Genomic DNA, 10543 nt, shown 5'->3' with positions numbered 1-10543 from the left:
CCCAGGCCGGGGGTGCTGTGGGGGGGTGCCGCTCCGCCCCCACCGCCAGCCCCTTCACCGCCACCGCCCGGAGGAGGCGGCCCCGGCGGCATCGCCCAGAACCTTCTCCCCAGGCTCTGGGTAGCTGTGGGCAGGCCTCGTGCATGCCACGGGGAGGGCCGGGTCCCCCGGCCTGGAGGGAAGGAGGGCTCTAGCTGCTTTCTAAAGTACTGGGGGACGCCTTCCGGAAGGGCCCCCGAGGAGAGGGCCAAGTGTGGGTCTTCTGTGAGCCCCCAGGCCCTTCGTGGCAGAGCCCCTGAGGCACGCACACTGTCCACCCGCTCTGGGTGGGGGGGCACCCTCCCTCCTCCCCCATCACAGCTGCTTGCGTCAGGGCTGCTGGGGTCCTCGGGCCTCGCTGAAGCTGTCAAATCCAAGCTGTCTGTCTGGAGTGGTTGTTAGGTGTAGACCCTTGTCCCGAGGGCGTGGTCCTCCTCTGGCGGGCACCCTGTGGTTGGTGTCCCGTGTCGGTGGGTCTGGGGGAAGGGGCCTCGGCCGTCACCCTCCGTGCTGTGGCGTACGGAAGGCCACGGTCGTGTCCGTGCCCTGGGCCAGGCGTCTAAGCCGGGCGCGCTAGGCGGGCACAGGGCCTCTCGGCAACGCAAGCCTGTCCAGAGGCCGGCCTGGGTCTGGGGAGCAGAACCGAGCCTGACAGCTCGGGGCAGGCCTCGGTCCGGCCGGGGCAGGGTGTGGACACACAGCTCCCAGAGGCAAGCCTGGGTGGTGTCCGCGGCCAGAAACGCGGGTCCCTGTGCCTCTTCCAGAAGGCCGGGGGCCTGGATGGACGGCACCAGGGACAGGGGCCCGGCGTGCGGCCCGGGGCTTGCCTGCTGTGGGCTTCCCAGGGGTCGGGCCCTCCGGGCAGGCGTGTCCTTGCTTTTTCTCTGTAAAAGACTTTTCTTTGGCCTTCTGGGTAGTTAGCAGGTGCAAGGCTTACCACCCCCGGTGGAATGTGGTGGTTTGTGTTCCGTTGACTGTTCCCTTCTGAGTACGACCGGCGAGGGAGAACCAGACACACTGGTGGCGTGAAAGCTCCGGCTTCGTTGACGGACTGACCGATTGGCGGTGCGGCCGGACGGGCCCGCGAGAGGACCCGAGCGCCGGCCGGGCCCCCAGGCCCCCCCCCACCGGTGACCGCCAGCGCCGGGGCCCTGAGCCGCGCCCCACCCTGGCCAGGCCTGGGGGCGCCCTCTCACTGCCCCCCGCCTCCCCGTGCCACATCTCAAGCCCCTTGCCCACCTCTGCGTTCACAATAGTCTGTCTCGTGACCAAGGAAAGGGAGCCACGTCGGAGAGGAGCTCCACACAGGGCGTCAGGACGGCGCCGCGGCGCCCCCACCCGACCAGGCGGCCGCTCCGTCTTCAGGGCCCACGGCGTGGAGAGCCTGCGCGAAGTGCCCGCAGGCTGTCGCCGCCAGCCTCGCTCCCGCTCCCGACGAAACGCGTATCTATTCCTGTCGAAAGCGTGTATCACAATGTACTTGAAACCGTTACCTTTGTGCTCTATTGTTTGAACAATTAAAGAAGCTACAGAGACCGTCTGCGATGTCTGCTCTGTGGCGGGATCCCTGTCTCGTGCTGTCACCTGCGCTCCCCCCCCCGCCCCGTACTTCCCTGAGCTTGTGAAGATGCGACCGAAAAGGTCTCATTGAGCGCAGACCGCAGACCCCCTCGGTGGGCGGGTGTCGGGCGTGGGGACTTCCCTCGCGGGGTGGGCACGTGACTCATACGTTTGGGGGAGCCCCTGGGGCCGGGGCGGGGGGGGGGGGAGAGACAGGGCTGGCCTGTCCTGGGGGAGGCCCTCGGCCGTCAGCATCACGCCCACATGGCAGACCGCAGCCAGACTCGCAAAGAGTCCAGTTGGTCGCCAGACGTGACCGGGAAGTGACGAAGGGCCTGCGGTGCGGGGCTGGCTCTCCGGCAGCGATCTGGGCTCTCCGACGGCCCATCCTTCAAAAGCACAGTTCCCTCAAAGGGGTTGAGAGGCCCTGGAAGTGGACTTCCACGTGGCCTCCTATGAGCCGGGCTCAGAACACTCCCACGCGCTCGGCTGGAGGTATGTGTTTCGGTCAGGGTGGGGGGCGGGGGGAGGTTGGTTGGCAAATTATGGCCCCGGAGACAGATCCGGCCCTTGGCCTGTTTTTATTACAGCCCGTGAGCTGAGATTGGTTTTCCCCTATTGTTTCCATCGTCGAAAATGAGAAACCTCAAAGAGTATTTCATGACAGGTAAACTTAGGTGAAGCTCACATTGCAGTGTCCATCCATCACGTTCTAGAACTGCCCCCACTCATCCCTTCACACGCTGTCTGTGGGAGCCCCTGGGCCCACACGTTGCATCAGAGACCACACGGCCGCAGAGCCTGAGATACCCACTAGCTGGGTCTTTACCGAAAGAGTCTGCCTCGTGTGGTCCGGGATGGGGACACGTAGGGTGTCGGGGAAAGCAGCCACACGGCGGGGACAGGAGGCGGGGGCTGGCACAGAGGAGGGCGTGAGCCATCGGGGCACAATCTGTCGCGATTCAGGTGATGACCCCACTCAGTTCCGCCCCTTACTCAGAGCCACAGGGAGGATGACAAATCCGGGGAGACCCGCCGACAGCCACTCGGACCCGGTGGTGTTAACGGGCAAACCTTAACGCTCGTCGGTGTGAGCGAAAACCGGAAGGTCCGCGTAAGGTAGGGAAGGGGCGGGACTGAGAAGAGGAAGACGTCCGCGTCTGTCTCCCGACCCCACAGTGAGGAAACAGTAAGTCTGGATTTGAAGATAATCTTGTTGTTCTCCAATTAAGAAGAAAATACCAGGCATTCGCATTTTCCTCGGTAACACGCTCTGGGGCCTGCCCCACAAGGCGGGGAATGCGGTTCGGAGCGTCACCTTTTCAGTGGGGATCTGTGGTTTCCGCGATGGGGGCGGGCGGCTGTGTTCCCAGAAAGGGGCAAGCTGGCTTAAAAGGGGGTGAAAACTCTAAAGACTGGAGGTAAAGCTCTGTTCTGCCCAGAACCCCAGGAAAGCATTGCCCGGAACAACAGGATGCTGGATTTCTGCATGCAGTCCTATTTATGCCGGCTCGGGGCCTCGCGACCACTTCCAGGGGAAAGTGACACCCTCTCCCCAGACGCCACCCCTCGTCCCAGCCGGGAACCCCTCCTCCCGCCCCAGGAGAGCTCAAGGCCTCCCGCTGGGAACCCTAGCCCTTAAGGGCAGTGAAACAAACCCAGTGTCTCTGAAGGGAGCCTAGTGCTCCCGGGTCCTTGTGTCCACCCCCCCAATCCCCCCCCCACCCCCCCCACCGCATGGGGCAGGTGCCTCCACCAGACGGCGCCCAGGCCCCTGGCTCAGCGCTGGGCCACCCACCAGGCAGGCCACGTGGGGGGGGGGGGGGGCGCCAAACTTGGCCTTGGCAGAGTGTCCGCATCAACACGGGGGCCGCTCACCTCGCCCTTCTGATGGCAGCGCCGGCCGCCCCCCGCGTGATCCCGGGGAGGGCTCCTTGAAGCCCGCCCCCACCCCCCACCCCCCCACCCCCGCGCCCTCCGCTGTCCAGGAGGCAGGAGGCCGGGGGTGGGCGCGGGAGGAGAGCCGGGGGGGCACGGGGTGCTGGGTCAGGTGGCCCGCTGCCGGCAGCGCGGTCCTCCCCGCGGGTCCAGGACGGCGGGCCTTGAGCAGCGTCCCGCACCTGCAGCCTCCGGTCCCTGAGCGGAGTCGCAGCGCCCTCTGCGGGCCGCGGCGGGAGACGGTGGGCGCGCACCTGCCCGCGGACCCGCCCGTTTGAGCGGGCGGTGCCGGGTCCTGTGCCTCCCTCCCCACCTGCGGGAACCCAACTCACAGCTCGGCGCCCCCCCCACCCGCGCCCGGCGGGCCGAGCCAGGTCGGTCCCCGCTCTGAGGACCGCTGTATTCTCAGCGAGCAGCGGCCACCAAGGAAGCACGGAGGCGACTGTCCTGGAGACGGGCAGTGTGACCTCCACCAGATGCTGGAGGGGGGCACCTCGTTCCCCCCCCTCGGTGTTACCCGAGACCTGCCCCCCCCCACCCAGGGCTGACCCCGCGGGGCCTCTGTGCCCTCACAGGGTGGGGAGGAGGTGACTCAAGGTCCGTGAGGCCCAGAAACACTCCTGTTTGAAGGCCGGCCGGTTGGGGTGTCCCACAGTCAGGCTCCACCCGGGTCCAGGTGACACTGAGCAAGTCCGTGTACACGCGGAGGAAAAAGCCTTACAGTCTGAAGGTTCTGGAGATAAAGATTCCCTGGGAACAGGTCCTCGAGGCCCACCTCGGTGGGGTGGATGCCATGAGACGCAGCTGCCCCCCGAGAGCCCACGGCCCAGCCCGTGGAACTCCCGGGGGGGGGGGGACCGCGCATCCCCAACAGGGAGGAGAACCTTCCGCCAGCACAGGGGTCCCGCCCGGCTCCGCTGTGAGGAAAGCACCCTCTCCCTGGAATCCGGGGCTGGCTGGCGCTTCTGCGGACGGGGACCGGGGACGGAGGGAAGGGCCGCCGTCCAGACCCTCTCTCCTAGCGTCCTCTCTGGCACAGAGCACGTTCTTCCGGGGCGCCCCCGATCAGAGCCCAGGGGTCACTTAGACGCGAATCTATGGCCACCACAAACCTCAGCGCCCCCCCTGGGCCTGGGTATGGAAACGCGTCCTTCTCGATTCTTCCTCTTTCTTAAGGAAGAGGTTTGGGGGGGAAACTTCTAATAGACCAGTGCGCACATCGAATGTCCGGCATCCTTTCCGTGCCGGAGTCGGCTGTACCTGTGCTAGACTGACCCACATATCACACCCACTGTCAGCAGCACAGCCTCAACCTACATACAGGCGTGTCCCCGAAGCGTAGTCTCTGACCAGGTGACTGATCTCAGGGCCCGCCCACGGGCCCTTCCGAGGTCTCCCCTCTGCGTCCACGCAGGGCTGTACCAGAGTGGGAGGAGGAAGCCGGGGGGGGGGGGGAGGGCCTCCCACGGCAGCAGGCAGGGCTCTGGGTCCTCGTGGGGCAGCCCCGGGGGGAGGGGCACGCTGTGTTGCAGACCCTTCCCCTCCCTGCCCCGGATTTCCCCTTCTCCCCCAGGGCTGAGGCTGGAGGGGCCAGGAGGAAGGGGGGTACCCAGCACGGGTGAGAGCCAACAGGGAAACTGAGCCAGCGTGCCCCGCGCCTGGGGACGCACATCATCAGGCAACAGCCACCGCCGTGGGAACATAAACACAAGAGCCACACTCCAAGGCGACACGTCAGCCAAGAGGTGGAAGCGGAGTTGGGACGCTTCCCCCACCAGGGTCCCGGCTGTTCTGGACGTCGGCGGTGGCCCCCGGCACAGGTGCGCTGGGATCTGAGGGATTTGGATACATACGGGTTGGTTGTGTTGTCTAGACTTTCCCAGCTCAACACACGGAGCACGCTTTCATTGCTCAAAAGAATAAACTTATTTTTAAATTCGCGGGGCCGAGATCCTGCCGCCGTCTTCACACCGCTGTGCCCCCCCCCGCCCCTCTCCTGCAGCCACTCACCTCTGCAGTCGGGATGCCCGCTTCCGTCCGTGCCCCCTGCACCTGCCCCGAGGGGGCAGGACGGGCAGCAGTGCGGGGGGGGGGCCGGGGGCGACCGACGCCAGGCCCCGATGAGCCCGGCCCCAGCCCCGTCTCATCTCCTCCCGGTTCTGCCATTTTAAACAACCCAGTGCGGTGCCCCACGCCCGGACCCCTGCCCCCTGGGCCCCTGGACGCCTGCCGAGGCCTGAGCTGTGTCCCCAACGCCCGGCGGTGGCCACAACCACCAGCCCAGCTGGAGTGCTGAGCTATTTATAGGCAGTGCTCCCATGTCGGTCCTAAAGACTAGGTGTTCAGTCAGAAAAGAACCTTTTTAGGTCAGGGAAATTAGTTTAAAAATACTTCTGTCTGCCCGTGAGTGTCCCAGGCAGAGGGACACGCACTCTGCTGTCTCGAGCCGCCAAGGGGTGGCTTTCTCCCGGGGGACGTCCTAATGGGGCAGCCCCGGGCGGCTCGCCTGTCCCTGTCGCTCCCCTCCGGCCGGCGGGCCAGCCGGCACACAGGCCCCGGCTCCTGGGGGCTGGGAGGCTCCTCATCTCGCCCCACCTGCCCCTCCCGCCACCCATGACCTCCACTTCCCTCCGCGACAGGTGGGGGCCGGGGCGCTCGCTCCCGCTGCTTCCCTTCCCACGTCACGGAAGGGGTACAGCTTCCTGGTGTGTGGGCACACACACACCTGGATAGTGTTTTCGGGTGTGGCTGTGTGCACCTGTGAGAGTGTACGTGTTGTGCGCGCGTGAGCAAGTGTATGAGGTGAGTGTGTGTGTGATGCATGAGGCGTGTGGATAGAGTGTGCCAGCATGTGTGTGCGTGTGCGTGTGTGCGTGTGCGCGTGTGCATGCAAGGACCAGCCTTCCCGAGTTAGAAGGGCGTTCCCGACCATGCCGGATGTCAAGGGCACCCAAACTCAGTAGGCGGGGGATAAAGCCGCCTTTCCTCCTGTAAGGAGAGAGCTTCGGCTATAAATACTACAGCCCTGGGGAATCAGACATCAAAGTCACTTCTTAAATATCAAATCCTTGTCTGAGAATAGGATTTGGGAGGAACGGAATGGGGAGGGGGGCAGCACGGGACAGGTAGCGTGGGGCTGGGGGCCCAGGAGAGGCAGGGGTGGAGGCAGAGGGGCACCCGCAACTCCCGCAGGTGCAAACACAGCTAGGAGCGCCGGCAAGTGGTTCCATTCCTGCCCCCGTGTGACTGTCGGGGAAAATGGGGTGTGGACAGAGACGGCACTCCGGGTTTTTACTTGGGGTCAACAGATAGGTTCGGAACTGACCAGGCTGCTGTAGGGGCTGCGGGAGGTCCTGGAGAGCTCACGCTCTTCAAGTTCCCTAGCACAATAGGGAAAACCCACATTAGGACACGCGGCACACTTAGAGAGAGGTTTCTCCCTCCCATCTTCATCACCAATAGGCATTCGTCTCTGCACGTTCCAGGGGACAAAAGGAAACCTTAAGGAAGCAAATGGTTTTTCCCAGTTTGCACAGCCGAGGGGCGGAGCCAGGATTCGATCAATCGGCTTTGGAGCTCATGGCCGGTGTTGCCTCATCCACCCACCCAGCGCCAGGGGTGCGGGAGAGGGCGTCATTCTCGTAGGTGGGGGTAGGACCGCAGTGGAATTCATGTCGCTTCCGCACCACTCAGCCATAAGTCATCAAAGCCTCAGAATTTTATGTCTCCATCGGCTCGGTAATTCTACGGCATTAGAACTTACACCAAGGAAATGGCCAGGATTTCCGTGTGCCGTGGGTTCCAGCATGATTGCCACAGGGGGGGTCTGTGACTGTGCAAATTTGGGCCGCAGGTTCAATGCCAACACTAAGGAATTGGGTGAATAAATTTGGGGGTAACATACAACTGAATGGGTTACCGTTACGACTACGCAAGAAGATGCAAAAAAATATTCAACCTCACGGGAAGATAGTGACAACATATTATACGGTGGTTCCGTATATTATATTATCAGCTGGTTCCCAAACATTGCGTACACTTTGGTCCCATTTGTGTGTGTGTATGTGTGTGTGGGGGGTGTGCATGTGTGTGTATCAGAAAAAAGTTCAGCAGGATACACACTGAAATCTTACCAATGACGGTCTCTGTGTGCTGGAGTTACAAGTGACCTCCTTTTCTCTCTTTTATTACCTATATTTTCCACATTTGTCTCAGTGACAATTTACCACTTTGTAAGCAAAAACAAACCATTTTAATTTGAAGACATTTAAGAAATTTTTTGTTCTATTTCCTCTCTAAATGCGTCCTAGTGACACTCGGTCACCAGTAAATCCTGGAACAGCCACCAAGATGCTGCCCCGGGGAGGGGGGGGGAATCCTAGAGATTTGGGCGCCTGTGCATTTACTATTGCTTCTGGAATGTTCTAAATGATCAGGAGTCGTTCAGAGAAGCATCTTGTGGAGTTGGGGATGAAAGCAAATGAGGCCACACATCCATGAAGAGACGAGGCTCATATTACCAGGCTCAAGGCCAAGGCCCCCCAAAAAGGCGTTTCCAAAATACTCTAATTGGTGGGAAAGTGCTTTTCCCCAGGAATGGGGCCACCCCCGCGGATGAGCAGGGGGAGACTGGAGAGCCGGGCTCTGCTCTCAGCTCTGCACAGAGCAGGCCGCACAAGCCACCGTGGTTCCCGGGGCTCAGGGTCCCCGTGTGGGGTGAGGTCCAGTCCGGCTCCCGCACTCTGCACCTGCTGTCATCAGTATGGGGGCAGCGCTGGGACTGTCTCGCTCAAGGGTCTGTCCTCCGTGCCCATCACCGTGGGGAGGCCATGGGCAGGTATTCCGGAAGCGCTGAATTAATGAGTGAGCGAGCGAGTGAGCGAGCCAACAAATGAACGAAGGCGGGACCGCATCCCCGGGGACTGCGCGCTCGCCCGGCTTCAGGCCTTCCCCAGTAGGAGAGCGCCATCTGCTGGGCAGCCGGGAGTCGCCAGAGGAGCGGGGAAGACAGGATGCGGTTGTCATGGAGACGCGCTGTGCCCGCGGCGCTTCATTGTCTGGGGGAGGAGACAGGGAGACCAGGAGGCCGCTGCGAGGACCCCCGACCCCAGGACGCCGGGCGGAGGAAGGGTGGCGCAGAAGCATCGCCCCGGAAGTGGGAAGACCCCCTTCTTCCAGCCGGACGACAGGTGCCCTGAGACTGTGCTCACGGGAGGGCAGTTTTCTGGGAGTCCCCACTGAATATAATTCCACGTTTCCCAAAGAGAAGGGGGGTTCAAAACACGGATTCACCACGAATTGGGGTTGTTTCTTCCTAAGACTCTTCACGACTAACTTCACAAATCAACACACCAGCACGGTTCACGGGCGGCCCTGGTGGGCTTGGGGACACGGAAGGGCATCGATGCCCGCGCCTCCACCGTGTGTATAATCGCGGGGTTCACCGTAGGCCGGGTGTCACCTGCTCCCAAACAAGTGTGGCCTTGCCCACGAGAGGCTCAGGAGACGCAACGGAGCCCGTGTGTCAACCAGGGGCAGCCACGGGGAACAGCAGGGGGAAGGTTCTGGACACCGAGGGGCAGGGTGGAAGGAAGGGGAGGCGTGGCGCTGGCCACAGGTTGGCGGTGAGCTGAGTCCCTGGCCCACCCTGCTCGCGGATCAGGCGGGGAAACTGAGGGTGGAGGAGGGGCAGGGTCGGCCTCCAAACTTTCCTTTTCCATCTGCAGAATGAGGTTGGCCTAGAATGATCTAGAGGCTTGCTCCCAAGACCCCAGGGCTCCAAATGCTGGTCTTGGGCCACCGTGCTGCGTGTCTGTCCCTGATTAGGAAAGGCTCTCACTTCTCACCTGGGTGCCCCTGACCTCAACACCAGGAGTGTCACAGGCATGCTGGGGGCACGGACCTGGGACAACACACTTCAATCCCATCGGCCCTTCCCGTCAGTCAGGGTCACGCTCAGCACCACCTGTCACTGGCAGACGCGCGGCAGGCAGCAAGGGGCACCGGCTCTCACCTACGACGCTCCTAGAGCCACCGTTCTGGAAGGCTCTAGCTTTGCTCCACAGCCGAGTCCTGCCACCACTGTGGGCCAGTCCTCTTGTGCTCTTGTGCAGGGTCTCAGAGGAAACCTCTGCCTCTAACAACCGGGGCAGCAAGTGGGGGGTGTCCAGCATCGTGGTGTGAGTGCGGTCGGGGACAACCATACGACCGTTCCAGAGAGTTGAAGACAAAACGTAGCAAAAGAGAAAACACGTGAGACCTTGACTCGGTACTTGTTATCATGGAACCGGGCGTCCTACAGAGTGAAGGAAACAGTCATGAAAGTCCCGACATGCTCCCATTTCTCAGGTACAGAAGTGGAGCTTTCCTAGGCTTCAGCCTAATATATGCGTTCGAACCCATCTGGAGCGGCTGTCGTGAAAGTCCTCCTCAGTGGGACACTCTCTGGTGACTTTTACTGTCTTTGTGTAGCAGAAAAGTTAAGGCACGGCCTTTGGGGTCAGCCAGACTTGGAGATCCCGTACGGACCGCTGTGACCCTCTCGAGGCTCTGGAAGGGCACCCAAGCAGCTCATGACGCACAGGATCGTCCCACACTAAACGCGTAGGAGGAACGCACGTGTGTTGCACGGCCCGGCGCTCGTGAGTGTCCGGTAAATGGTGGCCTTTCTATCTTTTACCCAAAGACGCCTGACCGAACCAGCAATGGCTCTGACAGCGTGGTCCCCCCGCCAACAGTCCTCACGTGGCCGTTTGCCGATCCGCCAAGGCACTGAAGTCATCGGGAGGCCTCCCAGAATAACCACAAAATGTATACAACCGTCACAAGTGCCTGCGGGCCGATGGTGACTGTCAGAGGCACCGCGTCTTGGAGAAGGTCCAGGGAGGAAAGAAGGTACCCTCTCAGATTCGGTGAGACGCAATACATTGTAGATGGAGCCGATCCATCCAAATCTCTTTTCTAGAGAATTCTGTATCTGTTTTATAAAGAACAAGCAGAGGCACCT

This window comes from Felis catus, chromosome A2, assembly GCF_018350175.1.
Source record: "Felis catus isolate Fca126 chromosome A2, F.catus_Fca126_mat1.0, whole genome shotgun sequence".
In the NCBI taxonomy this organism is placed as follows: domain Eukaryota; kingdom Metazoa; phylum Chordata; class Mammalia; order Carnivora; family Felidae; genus Felis; species Felis catus.
This window is presented reverse-complemented; position numbering follows the sequence as displayed.